General features: G+C 31.3%; 1 pseudogene; it reads right to left on the reverse strand.

Annotated features, from left to right (window-relative positions):
- The window catches only part of LOC149546559 (septin and tuftelin-interacting protein 1 homolog 1 pseudogene), a 148,684-nt pseudogene extending 127,706 nt beyond the window's left edge, over window positions 1–20,978 (reverse strand).
- Window positions 20,979–21,349: the final 371 nt, after the last annotated feature.

Genomic DNA, 21,349 nt, shown 5'->3' on the forward strand with positions numbered 1-21,349 from the left:
GTGACATGTGTCCACTTGAATCTTCATTCCCTATTGTTTCCAAGCATCTATCTTCTCTCTACAACCAAAATTTGATATGAATCTCATCATTATATGTAACAAACTTAAAAATATCTCCTCTTAATCATGAAAAACCCTATTGTGATAGAATATTAAATATGCATCTGAAATGCTAATAAAATTATTCATTAAACTGAATTAGAGGTGAAAAAATCCATCCCTAATTGCATCCCTACTACCTCTAGCATTCACCTAGTTAACCATTTTGCCAAAGATCATATCTAAACTATTATAGCAAAAAATGGTTGAAAAAGAGGCACCCGGTATAAAAATCTAAATAACTCAAACCAATGGCTTCCTATGCAAAAAATAAAAACTTCAAAATTGGAAAGTTCATTCTCTCCTGGTTCCAACAGAATATTATAGTGATATGTCTACTTATTGAAAAAGCCCAGAATCTCAATTTGAAAAATAGGCTCCTAGACAAATTAATAGGTCTACATATTATTTCTAATTTTAATTCAAAAATTAAAAAAACCCTAAAGTTGAAACTTTATAATATAGCCCTCTCTCATTTAAAAACATTTTGTATGTGCTTTTGAGAAAAGCCTTTTTGAAAAATATTTTTTTGCACCTTTTGGATTTTTCCCTTTTATTTTCCATTTGGGTCAACTCAAGTTTGACCAACTTGACACATGTTAGCCTATGATTGGTTAGTCATCTGCTTCATCACCTACCATTAGGCACCACATGGAACCTTCTAACTAGTCCACTAGTCTACTACATTTTACTCTCCTATTGGATCCCTTACGCATGCTCATGATGCCATGTTATCACTTGTTGACCCCTTACCATGTCATTGCCATGTGTCATCCTCTAATTTTCCAAAGTTCTACCTTGCCATGTCACCATTGACCCAAGCTCACTACTATGTGGTGGCAAGATACTTTCCCACTTTCTCTAACTTTCATGCATCTTCACAATTCGAGGAAGTGCCTACCGTTGGATCTCACTACATGGTGAGATCTGTAGCACTAATTTTGGAACTACCATATAATTTCTAACCTCAAACTTCATACCAAGTGTCACCTTGCAATTGGTTCTTGGGTCCACATTATTTCCACATCATTACTAATGTCATCACATTATTCTATGTGTCTGTTCTAAATTTCTATCCTTCCTCCAACAAGTTGTCCATCTACAGGCCCCACCACACAAACTTGAGGCTTTCAAAAGTTTCATGTCTTTAACATAGCTGCATATTGTATGTAAAGGGATTCAAACATAAAAATTTCTCCTAGCTCACCCAATGTGGGATTAAACTAATTTTAGTTATCTTTTCTTTTTGCTACAAGTGGCTCCTTCTAATCGCATAGAAACCACTTGGTGTTTTAACATACACATCTCCTCATTTCAAAAAGCTCAAGGATGCAATAGGTTTTAAAAAAGAGAAAATATCACCATTTTACAAGAACTTGCATTCAAGTTTGAGAAAAACCATGCTCAAGTGCATAAAACCTAGTTTGAAACATATCATGGATGCCTAGCTTGGTTCTAATTTGTAAGACATCTATGATTAGAAAATAGGGTGTGCTAGTAGATCCCATGCTAGTGTTCTCTTAATTATAAAATTGTCAATTTTGTAGGTGTGTTGCTAACTCCAAAATATCATAGAGGGTCTAAAATTTGCAAGGGTGCCTTCCACAGACTAGTGCCTATTGTGTGCAACAAGATTCCATCTAAATCATAACCTATGCCTTTCAATGACCACCTGATACTGCCCAAGCACAATCAAACATGATAACTTTCATTTGAATAAAGAACCACTCCGTTCATTTCTAAATCTAATCTGGCCATGCTTTGGTAACAAAACATATGATTTTTATATGTAATTGTTTAAAGTTCATCATTTAAAACAACATCATTCTTTTTGTAAATACTAAAGAGTAAAAAAGAAAACTTGCTATAGGGTTCAATGGCATGCTAGATAAAGTAGAATTTTGAGTGAGCTTTGGTGAAGTGTTCTCCATTCCTTAGCAACCATGGCTTTCATCTTTTTGTATACAAGATTTCTTTTCCCACATATCACACATTGAAGAGGATTTCTTTCCCTAATAATGCCACTTGGAGAAACCTCCTTATCTGTGACTTCTAGCAAAATGATTTCCACCATGTAGCCTTGGCAAGTTTCCAACCAACATATGCTCATTTGATAACTGTGTAACAAGCTAAGTGCATTAATCATGAAGGATGAAAAACCTTGTTCAAATCATGAAACCAATATGAGTTTTAGGGATGTTTAAATTCATTTAAAAAAATTCTTCATTTACTCATGCCAGCTTGTAGTGCATAAGTAATAAGGGGTGGAAAAAGAAAATTTCTCATGGCTCTAACCTAGGGGTTTCAAATGTGATTAACATAAGGTGAATGACATCCAAGTTGCCAAATTTTTATCATTAGCCGTTTTTCACTTGCAATGGATAGAATCATGATGAAACTTGTTGGAAATATAAGAGGATTAATTGAGAGGGGAGGGGTAAATCAGTTGCTACAAAAATAAATCTCAGATCCATTAGATGTTAGTAAAAAATGTGAACATATAACTAAATACTGTTGAAGCTCGATAAACACATAGAATGTTGTAACTTACTAATAACTGGATTAGCTCAATAAATGATTAAAACATAAATAATTAGATGTTATTTGTGATTACCATTACTTTAACTTAGTTGCAAGCACATAAAGAAAGTAGCATGAACACATTTTACAGTAGGATTTAATGTGGAAACCTAATTTGGGAAAACCACCAATAGCAACTAGTTACTTATTTTCACTCTTCTAAAGTGAGCCCTGTTAGGAGCCAACCTTGTCAAAGGTTACAAAATACACTGTTAGGTATGAACCTATTAAAATATTTAATCACCTTATTAGGAGTGGCCTTGTTAGAGGTCTTGAGAACAATTCAGTGGAATTGCCACCTTGTTAGAGGATTTACAAATAGTTGTTAAGCCAACTCTATTAGGAGATTTAGATCATTGCTACAATGGTTAGAGAGTGACAATGAGATGACCTAATTTGAATGAAACTAATTTGCTGATTTTATATCTCTATTCTAACTTTTACTTGATCCTTCTTGATTGAATATGTTTTTTCTACTCAACAAGGATATTCTTCTTATCCTTCAAATTCACTTTTTTGCTAATCAATAGATCTTCAATCACATCATCAAAATTTTCACATTCACTTCCACACTTTGAAATCATAACTCGACCTTATACTTATATCTTCCACTTTGTCAAGTTGGTTCAAATTCAACTTAGAATAATCAATATTCAACACCTTAGTCATCTGGAATCAATAGATAAATCAATTAAGCTTAATACAACAAAATAAGAAAATCTTTTTTTAGCTGACCTAGCTTGGAAGAAACTAACTATGAAATGATTTCCTTCATTAACCAATAGAATCTTGGTTAACAATGTAAACTTACAAAAACCCTTTTGGCAACCAGGTGAGTTTAGTCAACATTGGTTCCATCCAACTTTCCTTTGTTACCCATGTGAGCTTGGTTAACACTCGCTTTCTACAACCTTTTTTTCAATGCTTGAGTGAACTTGGTAGACACTGCCTTCTGAACTAGGCAAACATAAGAACACTTAGTAGACACTGAGAACTGTCTTCAATGCCTGAGTGATCTTGGCATATACTAACTGATAATGATATGAAATTTGTGTAACATCAAAGACAACACACAATTAACCAATTGTATCCAACAATCTCCCTCTTTGACATTGATGGATACACATGTCATATCATAATGAAATTTTATATTTTACACTTGAGAACTTCCTCTATCTGTATGAGCTCTTACTTTCATTGGATTTTATCATCAATGGCTGCTACTAAGTCCATTCATAACATTCTACCTCTTTTAGCATAATTATTCTTTGGGAGACTTCTCCCTCTCTAATTTCTAACTTTATTCTAGTTCCAAAAATTTCTTAGAGATATGATAGTAAACATCTTCCTCTTTGAAAACACATGCCAAAGACAATAACTTTGTAAATACCAATGTACCTTAAATCTAATTCATCTACAATATATCCTTACTAATTTTGCACCAACTAATTGATCTTCAATAGGTTTTGGTTGATGCATTCACTAAACTTCATTTAGTGAATTTAAAATAGGGGAATAACCCCTAGCTTACCTCTTAGATACAAAAATGCATGCTTATGTAATGGATTGGTGAATATTTCTACAATCTATTCCTTTGTAATCACATATTCCAATCTAACTTCTTTATCTTGCAATAATTCTCTTAAGAAGTGATATTTTATAGCAATATGGTTTGTTTTGGAGTGCACTACTGGATTCATTGATATATTGATTGCACTGGTGTTATCATAATATATGACAACTAGATCTTTGATTTCTACCTTCATTCCTTCCAACAGTTGTTTGAACCAAACAATATTAGAACAATTGACTGCTACTGCTACATATTCTTCCTCTACTGTGGATTGAGATGTCCAATTTTTCTTCTTTCTTGTCCAAGATACTAGTCTTTTACCAAGAAAGAATAATCCACCAATAGTGCTTTTTCTATCATCAAGACTTCCTACCCAATTAGCATTAGTAAATACTTTCAAGTCCAAATTGCCTCCAAGTTTGTACCATAAACCATAGTCTTTAGTACCTTTTAGATACCTCATGATTCTGTTGATCTCCATCATGTGACTTTCCTTAGGATTTGCTAAGAATCTTACCACTATTCCAACTGCTAGAGCAATATCAGCCCTTGTGTATACTACTTACTACAATTTTACAATCATTGATTTATATGTGGTCTTATCTACTTCTTTGGAATCATCATTTTTGGAAAGGTTATGTCCAATAGACATAGGTGTTCAAACTAGTCTTGAATCTTCCATTCCAAATTTCTTCAATATCTCCTTGATATACTTAGATTGAGTGAGGTAAATACCATTCTTGTTCTATTGTATCTGTGATCCAACAAAGAATTTTATCTTACCAAACATGGATATCTCAAATTCTTTACTCATTTCTTCTAAGAATGCTTTGCATAAGTCATCATTTCCTACAAATAAAGTATCATCAGCAAATACTTCTGCCAACAAAATCTTCTTATCTGGTCCTTCCTTGATATATATACTACTCTTATAATTAGTCCTTTGAAAACCAATTTGTACGAAGTAATTATGTAGCCTTTCATACCAAGCTCTAGGGGCTTGTCTGAGACCATATAATGCTTTATGTAGTTTGCAAACCATGTCACTTTTTCTAGGATCTATAAAACCCTCTAGTTGCTCAATGTAAACTTCCTCATCAAGAATTCCATTCGAGAATGTAGATTTGGCATCCATTTACAATACTTTGAACCCTCTATGTGTTGCATATGCTAGTAAAGTTCTAACAACTTCTAGTCTTGCCATAGGAGAAAAAGTCTCACCATATTCAATACCTTCTTCTTGAGAATAACCTTTTCATACTAATCTTTCTTTTTTTCTTGATACCTTTCCATATTCATTCAACTTATTTCTAACTACCCATTTTGTGCCAATGACATTTTTATCCATGGGTCTAGCAACAAGAGTCCAAGTTTTGTTCTTTTCTATTTTTTCTATCTCTTCATTCATTTCTTTAATCCAAATTTAATTTTGTAGAGCATCTTTAACACTTCTAGGCTCAAATTTAGCAAGTAAACATGTACCTTTTAATTTGCTTCTTGTCATTGTTCAATTTTATTTATCTCCAATGATCTTGTCAGGTGCATGATGTCTTCTAACATATCTTGCTAACAAAGGCTCCTTGGTCTATGAATGAGTTCCACCATATTATTCTTGAATTTTAGTTTCAAACTTGGGTCCTTCTTTTTGTGATTCAGGTCCATTAGGCTCAACTTGAACTAGCTCAGTAGCCTCTTATTGTGACTCGAGTCCTTGCAACTTGAGTTGTACTATCTACAACTCAGTAGCTTTTGGGGTTTCTAGGGACTCGAGAGATGAAGCTTATTTTCTCTTGAATAGATTTGGTAGAGTATTAGGTTCATAGTAAACAAACCTTCTATAATCTTCAAGTTCCTTGTTGCTTTCTTTTTCACTCTTTTATGCAAATTCAACAATTCTGACATGTGCACTTTCTATAATTTTGTGAGTAGAAAAATTCCAACATCTATATGCTTTACTTCTATAGGAGTATCCTAAAAATATGCCTTCATCACCTTTTGCATCAAATTTTCCTTTTCTAGATTCTTTCAATATATAACATTTGCTACTGAATACTTTCAAATAACTTACATTAGGTAATTAGCCATACCATAGTTGATAAGGTGTCTTGTTTGAATCTTTCTTCAATTGAACTCTATTCAAGGTATGAATTGTAGTGCTGATATGTTCCTTCCAGTATTTAAGAGAAACATTCTTTTCAATCATTAGTGTTCTTGCATAGTCTATGATAGATCTATTCATCCTTTTTGCTATACCATTATGTTGTGGTGTACCAGTAGCTAATACTTGTCTTTTGATTCCTCTTTCAATGCAAAAATTATTGAATTCATGGGAGATAAATTCACCACCTCTATCTCATCTTAAGAATTTCAACTTCTTTCCAATTTCTTTTTCTACTCTTGCCAAATAGCACTTGAATTTTTGAAAGACTTCTAATTTTTCTTTTAGGTACATTACTATCATCATTCTAAAATAGTCATCAACAAAAAGAATGAAAAACTTTTCTCCACTATAACTATCTATTCCAATAGGTCTACATAAGTTTGTATGAACAATTTCCAATACTTCTTCTAATTGATACTCTTTGCTCTTGAAGCTTGTCTTTATCATTTTACCAATTTGGAAATTCTTAAATAGACCCATGTTAGGATTCTTTAAACTAGGAATACCTCTTACTCTTCTATGTTTTCTTATCTTAACCAGATTGTTAAAATTCACATGACATAGCCTCTTGTGCTAGAACCAACTTTCCTCTACTTGAACAATGAAACATGAACAATCATTGAGATCAAGAAAAAATATATTACCTTTTATTTTCTTGCTAGATCCAACTAGATTTCCTTTCCCATTTAGCAGTTTAGCCTATCCATTCATGAATTCTACCTGAAATCCAATGTTATTTAGTTGTGCCCCACTCAGTAGATTATGCTTTAGTCCTTCTACCCAATAAGAATTGTCACATACAATTTCTTTAGTTAACAAGATACATCCTTTTCCTATTACGAACTACAAGGTTCATTGTTTCCAAATCTTACATTACCTCCATCACAATATTCCATATGCACAATTTTTTTTTGTCACCAATCATATGATGTGAGCAGCCACTGTCAACATGAGTGACAAGTGCCATCTTATGTCCTTCATCATTAGATTCATCTTTCATAGCTATATATACCATTTCATCTTCACTGTTATTAGAATCTTTGGCCATAAAACAAGATTTCTTACCTTTTTCCTTAAAGCTCTTGTAGTTCTTGGAGTCCTTCTTGCCTTTATTCTTGATGCTTTTCCTTTCATCCTTGATTTCCTTGTTTGGATTCCTAGCAACAATGTGACAAATTTCTTCACAAGAAAAGTAGATTAGAAGAACCTTACCTTTGTACTTTCCTCTTCCTTCAGAATGCTTTCTTGCAAGCAAGGGTTCAACAATTTCAAGATCACTATTTGAACTTTCTTTTGATGGTCCATCTTCTTCACTTCCTGATTGACTAGATTTTGACGTTTTACCCTTTTCTTTGAGTGGAAGTTTAGCTTTAAATGTAGATTCAATATTCTTTGAAGCAGGAACATAGTTATCATAATTGTCTAATTCAAAAGCTATTGATCTTCCAACTAGAGCATCCAACTCTATTTTATTATTTGGATCACATCTCATTTCTTGAATAGAAGATAGTATAATTGCATAAATAGTAAAAAGAGTTCTAAGCACTTTAATTACAATAGTTTCCTCCTCGATGTCTTCTCTAGTTGCTTTGATTAAACTTACACTAGCCTTGATCCTTTCCACATATTTTTCAATGTTTTTCATTTGATCAAATTGTCCTCTAAGGATTTTTTCTTTGGCTCTTCTTACATTTTCATGTCCTCCATAGATATCTTTTAGTTTGGTCCACATTTGAAAAGTAGTTTTGCAATATTTTACCTCATCAAATTCAACACAACTGAGAGCAGATGCAATGTCAGTCATCATGATATTATGATTCTTATTTTTAGCAATGTCTTCAATTGATAATCTTCCAATGAGAGTCTTATGTTCAACATCAAGAAAATTGTAAGTTGAGTCACTTATGGTAGCCATATGTAATCTCATAAGTCCTTGCCATGCTACAAAATTGTCTATGTTTAGCTTGGGAATTTCTCTTTTGTAAGACATCCTGATCTTTAGCTTAGGTCCTTGAAATCTTCTCTATAAGCACCAAAATCTCTGAAACCAATTGTTTAAAATATAAGAGAAGTAACTAAGTGGGGAGGGGTGAATTAGTTACTACAAAAATAAATCCTAGATCTCTTAGATGTCAGTACAAAATGCAAATTGATACTTGAATACTGTTGAAGCTTGGTAAACACATAAAATGTTGTAACTCAATAATAAATGGATTAGCTCTGTAAATGATTAACACATAAATCATTACATGTTATCTATGATTACCATTACTTTAACTTAGTTACAGACACATAAAGGAAATAGCATCAACATATTTGACACCAAGATTTAATATAGAAACCCAATTTGTAAAAAACCACAATAGCAACTAGTTACTGATTTTCACTCTTTTGAAGTGAGCCCTATTAGGAGCCAAACCTATTAATGATTAAAAAAAAAACTATTAGTTGTGAAACTATTAAAGGATTTAATCACCCTATTAAGAGTGGCCTTGTTAGAGGTTTTGAGAATAATTCAATGGAGTTGCCACCTTGTTAGAGGATTTGCAAATAGTTTTTAAGCCAACTCTTTTAGGAGATTAGATCACTACTTCAATGGTTAGAGAGTGATAATAGATTCCTTGATTTGAATGTAACTAATTTTCTAATTTTAGATCTCTATTATGACTTGTACTTAATCCTTCTTGATTGAATATGGCTTTGCTGCTCCACAAGGATATTCTACTTATCTTTCAAATTCACTTCCTCTACTCATCAATATATCTTCAATCACATCATCACAATTCACACATTCACTTCCACACATTGAAATCACAACTTTACCTTATACTTATATCTTCCATTTTGTCAAGTCGGCTCAAATATAACTTAGAATGATAATTATTTATCAATTTAGATGGCTAGAATCAATAGATAAATTAATTAAGCTTAATACAAAAAATAAGAAAATCCTTCTTTAGCTAACCTTTCTTAGTAGAAACTAACTTTGAAACAATTTCCTTTGTTAACCAACAAAATCTCGATTAACACTGCAAAGTTATGAAAATCCTTTTGGCAACTGAGTGAGCCTAGTTAGCACTAGTTCCATCCAACTTTCTTTTGTTACTAGAGTGAGCTTGGTTAACACTCACTTTCTCCAACTTTTCTTTTGACATTGGAGTGAATTCAATAGACACTACCTTCTACACTAGGAAAACATAGGAATGCTTGGTAGACATTGAGAACTGTCTTCACTACTTGAGTGAGCTTGGCATATACTGACTAATAATGATATGAAATTTGTGTGACATCAAAGACAACGTACAATTGACCAATTGTATCCAATAGAAACCTTACACCATGAAATTGAGTTACACTTCCATGATGTAATGCAAGTGAGAAAGCCAATGAATCTCTAGGGAGGGAAACTATTTCAGAATTGGGGGTAGGTTAGTCATGTTTTCACTTCCACATTTCCATTCCCAATAGTTTTTATACAATAATTCCTAAGATAGGGCTCTTGACTTTCAATTGAATAAGGAAAAACTAATTTTTTAGATAAGGTATTATTACTCCTCACACTATTAACTTTTGAACTTTTTACTTGAATCTCTTGACTGCTTACACAATCAACACCATAACAAGAGATCACTGGTCTCATTAAAACACATATCCAAAATCTCATCTTTTAGTGATGTTGAATTTTATCTTTAAAACATTGGGTTCTACTAATCCTTTCAAAACTTTGAAGAAGACCATAGTGTCTTATGTAAACAAAATTTGATGATAAGTGCATATTCTGATGACATACTTTTGACCAAAAAGGTTCCACCCTGTTTAATAATTTGATGAATTTAGTAAGGCCCTGAAGTGGTCTAGTTAAATTTATTTTTGTACTGAGACACCTAAAATCTAAAATTGATCCAATGAAAATTTGACACTAATTGAAAACAATTTGCATCACTGATTCAACCTCATTTTAAACCTTTCCTACAAACTACCAATTTCATCCCAAGAGATCTTCTGACTAGCCTTAAAAACTAACCACAACACTTGTCTAAGTTGTGTAATTTTATAGACTGATTCTTTATTCCACATTCTCTTAGCCTATTAGATCTTATGTCATGAAGACACTTAGGTCAAATGATATTGACCATCAAATTTTCCCTCTTAGAACTACCTACAAGTAAACATGTTAGAAAACCAAAAAATGCATTCAGTTTTGGCCTCGAATAAATGTCAAAAAAATAGTTGAGTGTACAAAAAATGGGGTATTGGTTTATTGTAACAAGGAGAATATGAATCTATTATTTGGTATCATGATGAATGATTGGGAAAATTCAGTGAATCGTAAAAGTGGGCTACTTGGAATTCTAGAACTAGGAATCCTAGCAGAAAAACAAATTTCACAAACAGATTCATCAAGACTTGAAAACTATCACACTTAGAGTATTTTTAGAGTAGAAATTTTTTTTATAATCCATTTGGTTTGACCTATCATGGATTAAAAGTTATGACATCATGAACAGGGGTACTGATCAATCTACATTTAATGATGCTAGTAAAACTTAACAAATTGCATATGGAATTGAGTTCAAAAATTGATCAAACAGATTTCTCATAAAATCAAACCTAAAACATAATAATTCTTTGACCTCTAGGAATTAATGAAAAAGGAATTTTCTTATTTCCTTCAACTGGGTCAAAGTTATAATTGGTCAAATAGGGCCTCCTAGAATTTTGAACAATTTACATCAGCATGACAATAGTAAACAATCGACTTTGAGGGATTCAAAACATAGTCAAAACATATCAAAATGACTTGAAATATAAAATATAGGCTCTTTGGTATGTTTACTAAATATTACCAAAGTGGTGAGTCCTAAAACATTACTAAGTGTGAAATATTCAATTACAAACTAGGCCTCCTGTCACTATTTGACACTTAGGCAAAAATACATATTTGAACATTGCTCAAAACAAGACTTCACAAAATGACTCAAAATGGTAGTTTATCTTCATGGGATGAGTGGATATACTAAATGCAAGGTCTTAGAACCATTAAACACCTATTAGGCTGCAAATGGATAGTTGGGTACTCATGCATTAAATTTTGTTTATAGGGCTCAATTTTTAGGATGGTACTAAAAATCATGGCTTCAATTTTGGGTCCCAACAGTGGCTTTAATTTTGAGTCTCAACTAAACCTAAGATTTAACTTCATGAACAATCTATTGAAGAAAGAAGAAAAGAGCCAAGATTATCAAAATATATCAAAATACATCACCTTGCTGAACAAATCATTGCAGATAAAGAGGATGGACCAATGACAATGAATAGGTTAAGAAATGCAACATTCTTGCTAAGCATACATCAACCTAAATTAGTAAAGGATGCATTAGAGAATGAAGACTTGATCCAAGCCATGAGTGAAGATATTGATTAGATTGGGAAGAAAAAATCTTGGACATTGGTACACAAACAAGAAAACAAGAATGTTATTGAAAGCAAGTGGGTATACAGAATTAAGTTAGATGAGAATAGTGAAGTAACAAGGAATTATGGAAGACTAGTTTTCCAAGGATATGCACAATAAGAGGGCATTTTATATGGAGAGAAATTTTCCCCAGATGCAAGATTGGAAGAAGTAAGAACTCTACTTTCTTACTCTTATAAAGGATTCAAAGTTTATCAAATGGATGTAAAGTCAAAATTTTTGAATGGTATACTAGAAGAGGAGGTTTACATTGAAAAAATTGAAGGATTTGTTGATCCAAAGAATAAGAACATGGTGTGTTGACTACACAAATATTTATATAGTTTAAATTCCATTAAAATAATCCATAGAATATTCCTAAGATTCTCTAAATAGACTACACACACACACACACACACACACACACACACACACACACACACACTTATGTTAAACATAGACACCTATAAAACCTAAGACTATAATATAATATGCAAAAAAATTGACCTCCTCTTTCAGTATACCATGTGATCCCCACCCTCTCCTTCCTTCACACACTTTTAGTCACCTAAGAAGGGCCACCAAAGGGGGGGACACATTACTGTCCTAATTCCACTAACCACACAACTTCCTCTCCTTGGCCACCTTTTGGATGCTACCATGTTTGATATGGGTCATACCACCTTTTGGAGCTTCTATGTCTTTTGTAATTTAATGATCACTCGGTAAACTCCTAACATCTAAATAAAAGATGATGTAAATAATTCAATGCTATGTGATGTAATAAAGACATTGAATATGGTATAAAAGAGATGTATGGTGGCCTAAGTGTTTTATATGTATACGTATGAAATCCTATTCATATTTTTCTTGCCATGTATTATACATATAAATTCTATTCTCCTTTGTTCCTCTCTTTTAATTTTTATTTTTTTTAATATTGTTTTTAGATTCTGAAGTTCATATGATTTATCCTATTCTATTGGAGTCCATGCTATTGATGTGGATATAAACTAACCACATGGTGAACTACAAATTTTTTTGGCACTGTGTTCATTATGAGGAGTCCTTAAATATAGATTTAGTTAAGGATCAAAAGAAGTAAGAGAGAATATGAAAATACTTAGTTATTTTGGTGTCAAATTCTAATTTCTATCCTCACTTCATTGTGATTTGTCAAATGTCCTCTCCACTGGTTATTATCCAATCATGAAAATTAGTGCAGTGCAATTTTATAATTGGAACTAGTTATTGACATGCTATAAATTGATATATACTCTATGTTCCTTACAATTTGATCCTCTACATCCAATATTCCTTTAAAATGTTAGTGCTCATATGGGCTTGAGGAAATTAAAGGAGTTTTGAGTCCCCACTTGATGTTATTTCTAGGTTATAGAGCACAATTTCATGCAAATTTCCTTTTCCATTAGATTACCATGTTAGCTATCATATTTAGCAATACTTGTTCCACTCCATGGCTTCTTCTTCCTCTACAAAGATGATAGTACTATCATTCAACTATTCACAGGAAGATCAGTCATGAGTTATTATTTTAACCCTTGTCTCCTCTTCCTTTTTTGTCACTCAAACTCTATCTAATGATTTGCATATCCATCAAGCTCCTCTCATCTAGGGGATTATCCCCTCATGTCTGTAATCTCCTCTCTTTCTCGCTAATAGAATTGTATTTTGCTTTTTACTTCAATATGTGAAATCTAAATATAATCCTATCATTATTTTTTGACATCATGATTTTTCCTATTGATGCCTTTGTAGATTTCAAAACCCCAACAAAATGGAGTCCTCTTTGAAGCTTCCCCACTCCATCCATTCCTGCATAAGTAGAATAGAGTTTAAAAACAAAACAAATAATAATACATTGGGCACACATGTAGAGGACGGATACAAAGGTTAGGGTTAGGTTTTGTGTGTGTGTGTGTGTGTGTATAAGACAACTAATAAATAATTTCCCTTGGGGTATGTGAGATAAGATTACTGAGTTTTCAAATGCAAATCCACTATCCATCAACATAAACAATTTTATCATTGGCAACAAATTAATGCATAGTACTTTACTAATTAGGTATCATAGATATTTAGATGGTCATCCAATTGAATTGACAATACCTCTTTACCCCATCTCTTAAATTATGCATCATACAAGAGTAATACAAATCATAATTATACTCTAGCAAGCCTAGAAGCTAGCCTTTTTGTTTGGTATAAATAACTCAAAAAATTAAATGACATTCTTGAATCAACCCAGATATAGTATAATAAGGAACGCTAGTTTAGATAAAATTAGATAGCTAATAAATAGTTGTCCTTGGGGTATGTGAGATAAGATTATAAAGTTTTCAAATGCAAATCCTCTATCCATCAACACAAACAAATTTATCACCAGCAACAAATTAATGCATAGTACTTTACTAATTGGGTATCACAGATATTTAGATGGTCATCCAATTGAATTAGCAATACCTCTTTACCCCATCTCTTAAATTATGCATCATACAAGAGTAATACAAATCATAATTATACTCTAGCAAAACCTAGAAGCTAGCCTTTTTGTTTGATATAAATAACTTAGAAAATTAAATGACATTCTTGAACCAACCCAGATTCTAAATGCTTAAAGCATAACCTCATATTTGACAAAGACATGAAATAAGAGATTTAATAAGATATTTTTGTGCAAGATAAAGATGTTAAATGTGACACTGATTTGCAAACTCTCAACTATTTAAATGTACAACATATTTTTAGTTTTTTTTTAACATTAAATATGAATTTCCTTCCAAATAGAAGAGAAATTAAGTGTACATGATAAAGTATACAAATAGTAATACAAGAAGATGATAAGCCAACATGGATTATTAAATTAAAAATGTGAGGTTGTCATAAAGATGGTGGTCACTAATTCTTTTGTATAAAAATGTACAATTGCTTTTAAAGAAAACTTAATGCAAAAATAAGACAATTCAATCTATTTGAAAGAAAAATAATTAAGATATTATTATAACTATTTCATTTATACTATCTTTCTTTTGTGAAATAAAATAATGGTGCATAAGAGGAAAGTTTTTGTAAATCTAAATATTTAATAAGTCATAATTTTAGCATTACTTGAAATGAAGATTTTGTGTATAAAATTATCTTTGATTATATAGTTAAAAAGTAGAAATTGCTATGATAGAATGAGATTTTTTGGTTTTATAAGGGAGGAAAGTTTATTTTAATTTGTTCACAAAAATAGAAGAGTGATATATATATATATATATATATATATATATATATAAAATAATCAAAAATAAAAGTTTCTATTCTCATAGTTTATGAAAATATAGGAAAATTTATATAGGAAATCACTCACACACACACACACACACACACACACACATAGATAGATAGATAGATAAATCATTAAATCATTTTTATATAACATATAAAAAAATTAAAGTAAGGTAATCAAAAAGTGAAATGCAATTATAATATTTATATATTGCAAAGGATAAGGTAATGGAATCCATTTAGATATTAAGTTATTAAAATGGAAAGATAGTTTATTAGTTTAGACTAAATTTTGAGCTTTAGTAAATTATTATCTTACTTTGATTATGAAATTTATTGGCTATAAATAATTAATTTTATTACTTATGAAGAGATTACTTTTACCCTTGTGCTAGTTTTGAGGTAGGTAAGAGAGTTATTGATATTGTGTTACAATTTAAGCAAGAGGGTTTTTTAATTAGGGTCACAATCTATTAAATATGATATTTTACATGAGGCATTTTATTTATTATTATATTTTGTTAAATAATTTTTAAGTCATTCTTTAAAATCTATCTTTGGATTGGATCCTATTAAATTTAATGTCATATAATGTTTTAAGAAGGCTTATTAATTGATGAACACTATAGCTAATTTTATCTAAGGGGTTTTGAGATCATATCTTAGATTATCTAAATCAATTGACGTTATAGATTCAATGGATAATATCTTTATTTTGGCTCGACCATGATAGCATGATATTAGTGATTTAATTTGACATAATTTTATATAAATAAATGTTTAGATATCAAGTTTTTTTAGTATCACGAAGAGTTCTTTAGTAAGAAGTAACTATTGAAAGTGATTGGTTAAGATTATTTATTAAAGTAATTTTTTAAAGAATTGTCACAATAAGTTGCAATGTTATAATTGGATGATTAAGATTCAAGATACTTACTATACACAAAATATAAAGGACTATTATCTTAAACTAGTAGCTAGTAATGGGAAGGTTAACCTACATCAAAAAGATTAGAGACCTATAAATATTTTTAAGGAGTAAACATAGTAAAAGAAGATGATTTAGTTAGATGCTTTTGAAAAGTACAAAAGAACTTGATATGATTGAACAAATAGTATTGACATAACACAAACTACATAAGAGGTAGACCAAACCATAGAGACTATAGTAAACCATCGTCATAGGGCACATAGTTGGAAATTTTGATGGATATTATTTTAAAATTGCTAACTACTATTGATGTTCTTTTCTAAGCATGAGAATAATAGGACAAACAGAGAGAATAAAACCAAATATGCCATTTTAATTTTTAAGGGATATGATCACCTTTGAAATTTTTTTGTAACATACATTGTTAGGACTCCTACAATCTCTACATATAAAGTGTGTATGTAATAAGTCAATTTTCTATGGATACCATTTTATGTTGTTAAGAGAATGCTTATAATACACCTTAGAAATAGTTCAAAACATAAACTATGAGTTGCAAAAACCTAATGGATGTTCCTTATGATGTATATTTTCAAATATCACACCTTTATATATTTGGATATAGATTGTGTTAGTGAGAAGTGATTGTGTGTTGTTTAAGGTAAAACTAGAGATTGTGAGATTATTGTGGATTAAGGAGTAAACTTGTAGCTTAGATAATGAAATGGATAAAAGATCCATTATGAAGTAAAAATGTTTGCATGTAGTAATGATCATGATCTAACATATTCTTGTATTAACAAAATTTTAATGTTGTGGTAATATCTTATGTGGCTATAGATAATGTCTGATATCCTCATCTAGGGAGGATTAGATGAGCATTGTGGTTAATGCTAATATTATATGTGGTAATGTAGATGTAAGCTTATGGGTTCATGAAGCAATAAAATATGTCATACCTTCATTTAATATATGTAAGTAACCCATGTGAAGCCATGACTTATGTCATCTTGTGTTCTCTCATTCATGTGATTACACCAAAACTACCATTTGTGTTAAGTGTTTTGTAAAACTAGAAATTGTCATGTGTGCCCATGTGAATTTTAAAAAAATGTTATTGGAAATTATGTTTGTACATAAGTATGTAGAAGTCATACCTGGTATGTGCTATTTCTTGGTTGTAACCCTACTAATTACCACCTTTAACGATGTTTACAAAGGATAATATTGTTACAAATTCCCACAGTTTAAAATAAAATACCAGTACTCAATGAGATTCCTTAGATAGATTTATGTATATTTTCCAATGAGATCCAATATGTGGAGGGAGGATTTCCCATGTTGTGATAGATACCATTCTTGCACATGTTATGACATGATGTAATAGGTATGATACCACACTCTACTGATGGCTTAAACTAATATGGAGTGATGATGTTATGTTGTCGATGGTAGCGAGTTGAGCTCAAGAGCACAATGCCATGTACATAGTTACATGAAGGTGCTATTATTTTTGTATGTTTTAGTTTCCCACTTGATGTAGAGGATATGGGAGATGCTTGAATTTTGTGGAGGGGTGCCCATGGATGCTCAGTTATGTACACACAAAAGTGCATATGGGTGGACCCTAGCCATGTATACCTCTCGCTATGGTGATGCTTACATAAGATTGCTATGCAAAGTGTGTCTTGCATGTGCTTTCTTCATAGGGAACACTACCATGTGACATATGATAAGAGTTTGGTTTCTCCACTTGGTGTATGGTCATGCTAGGTGAGTCGAAATGCTTAGTCTATACCAGTCAATGCGAGGGGTTTCCAAGGTGAACACCCCATGCCATTTGGTTAGTACACCTAGAGTGACCACATGAAAGGCTACTACATTAGCTAGATGTTGTTCCCTCCTTCCTCATGAGGTGGCTAGATATAGTCACACAATGATGTAATGTGAAAATTATGATTTTTCTATTGTGTAAACCAATAAGCTTATTTATTTTTCCTTTGATAGTTTATCCACAACCTTTTATCTTCATTTTTCACTTAGCTTATTATTGCAATACATTCAATTTTTCTTATTTTATTATTGTTGAAATATATTATTTAACTTCTCTTATCAAAAATCTTTAGTGGATAAACTAGTTTCTTTGGTTTTTTTGAATGTTGGTCTTGTGTTGTAATGTGATTCCTCATCATGGATGGTGGAGATGAACTTGATGAGTGTATATGAGGAAGAAGACATAGGGAACTCTTGAGGATGGGGGTATGTGAGGCTGTATGCAGCTATTATACACTACCTACCTATGTGTGTGGTGTCTATTTCTTGGAGGCTAGCCACCTTACATAAATAAGGGATATATGACCTGGTTTTGTATGGATGACCTCTTATCATGTGAGGCATGGATCATGTATTATTTATTTTGGACTATTGATCATGGATTATGCTTGTGTATATGGATTTTAGTTATTTATGTGGTATAGTGGACTTCAAACCTAGATGAGATTGACATTTAACCATCCCTAAACCTTGTGATGTGTTTTTCTAGTGATGTAGCTTGTTTATGTGTGTATATAATGCACATCTAGTATTGTTGTAGATAGAGAATTAAATAACTGTCAAATAATGTGGTAGAAGTTCTCAATGAATTAAACTATATGTGTTGGTGCATTTACATTGTTGGGTTCAATAAATTAGTGCCATAATTTTACATATGGACAATATAAGCTTTTCTATGTTTACAAGAAGTAATTATTAGTGTATTAAATAAATAAACATTTTCTACCTTTCTTTATTTAAGGGATTTAGTATGCAACTTTGAAAAAATTGTGAATTAAGATGAATGTTCCATTTTTGGTTTAATATATCATGTTCTATGTATTCTCATACAATTACAAATTGATAAATGTTGGAAAGATCACTTACATGAGTAGGAATTGATATGTAGTGCCTACCCTCGTTCACATCTTTTCTGGACATATTATTGCTATTATTATGAGACTATGATGGACTAGTTTTATTTTGATGGATTAGTGGTATTGTTTTGAGACTACCATACATTATGTTATGGATTCAGTGGTTATGTGATGAGATCATTTAGACTTTACATTTCATGCATACATGATGATCATTATATTGTTTTCAATTATTATTGATGATTAGTTGGATGGTTTATTATCTCATGTGTTTTATTATGGATACTTAACCCATACTTGCATGTGTATGGTGTGCATGTTTTCTTATTGTATGGCATTTTAGATGTGGTTAAGGAAGGGAGTTGTAGTCACCTACTTAGTTGAGATCTATGTGATCCACCACTTCCTACCATTGTCTATTTAGCTTAGCATTATATATATTGTATGTACATGCATGGTTTTTCTATAGGTTGCAGGTACTGGGTATCAACTTTCCTAAATTGCAAGGATGAGCGTACCCTATTATACTATCTCAATGATAAGAGAAGGGAGATAAATTCTAAAGTTCGAATCCCAAAGCTTTAAGCCAATTGTCCTAGTGAGGTAGGACAAGTATTTGGATATTTTACCCACCAAATGTGTCTGATGACATGATTCGTGATTTTTTAACCTTTTAGACTAATTTTGTGTGAATTGCTCTATGATGGGTTTTCATATTTTATCTTGGAGGTCTATGGTGAATTTTTTATTAATTAAGTCTTAATAAATAGACTTAATTAAGTCTTAATAAATAGAATTAATTAATAAATTAATTATTTGAGGAAATTAATATAAAATATCATGTTATTTGATATTTTGATTATACTTAATTAAATGAGAAATAATTGAGGAAAAAGAAATAAATAAAAAGAAAATTAAAAAATTAAAATTAATAATAATAATAAAATAATAATAAAGTAATAAATAAATAATAATAATAAAATTTATGAAAATTAAAATGAAAGTTATAAATATTTAAATAAAAATTATATAAAAAGTGAATTGGAGTTATAAGCTTGCATGGGAGTTAACGCAATTTTCATTTCTCTTGTGTCAACAACACGGGGGTTAGTGCATCAATTAAGCACATTGTGTCTACAACCCTATGGCTCATCTAGAAGTTTGGAAAAGGACCCATGCTTAGTTGGTAACACCTTCTAGCTATTTCTAGAAGCATTCTAGATATTTCCTGAGAGCTCTTTATATTCAAGCATTCCTAGAGGCTTAGACATAGCATTGGGAGTGCAATTGGAGCATTGGAGGACTCGAGAATTCTAAAGAAGGGAGGAGCTTGCTCTGCAGGTTTTCTAAGGAAGAGCGATTTAGCATCAAAATTTGGATCGATTCTTGTGATTTTACTTATGCTATTTCTGCATCATGCATTCCCTATCTTCTTCATGTCTTCCATATGTCTTCTGAGGAATTTCATATTTTTATGCATTCTCAATATGTGTGGTTTAATTTATTTGAGAATTTTATATGCATAGATCTGAAAAGAACACGGGGCTAGGGTTGAGATTCATATTCAAACCCATTAGATTAATTATTGGAAATTTTGGAGATGAAAGGTTTATGGAGAAATTCTGAAAATTGAAGTTTATATATATATTTTGTCAATTTTATTATACATACACACATATATATGCAATTATATATGTATGTATGTATGTATGTATGTATGTATGTGTGTGTGTGTGTTCATATACTATGATATTTTAAATTCTACATATATATATATATATATAACATATATTTCTTAAAAAATTGGATAACATACCCGTGGGCGAAAAACGTTTTAAGAAACATTTTAAACCAAATCGCAAATGGAATCACGTAAGCGATTATATTCATACTATGCATTAAGTCGGGGGGGCGTGAGACCCGCGCCCCCACTGTGGTCATAGTGTACCTGTGACGGCAGTGGTATGTGGTACCATTGACGTCACAAGCCTTGCGACTGCAGGGTCCTATGTATTGGCAGTTATGTTATATATATGTGTTTAAAACATTTGCCATATGTATGAAGTCGATTTTAATTGTTATTAGAAATTTTGGCATTAATCGAATTTGTTAATTCGCTTTTGTTTAATGTTAAAATAGTTTATATATTCATATATGTATTTATATGTATATATTTAAATATAAATATATATATATATAAGTATGTATATAATATGTAAATATGATTATTAATAATTTGTTTTATAATTGTATAATTGATGAATGATTTATATCAAAGGTTCATGGTTTAAATTAATTGTTTCATATGAAATTTAATTGTTAGTTTGGTGTTAGTTTGGTGGGGGAC

This window comes from Cupressus sempervirens, chromosome 7, assembly GCF_028749045.1.
Source record: "Cupressus sempervirens isolate cs-2001-9-10 chromosome 7, ASM2874904v1, whole genome shotgun sequence".
NCBI classification, from domain to species: domain Eukaryota; kingdom Viridiplantae; phylum Streptophyta; class Pinopsida; order Cupressales; family Cupressaceae; genus Cupressus; species Cupressus sempervirens.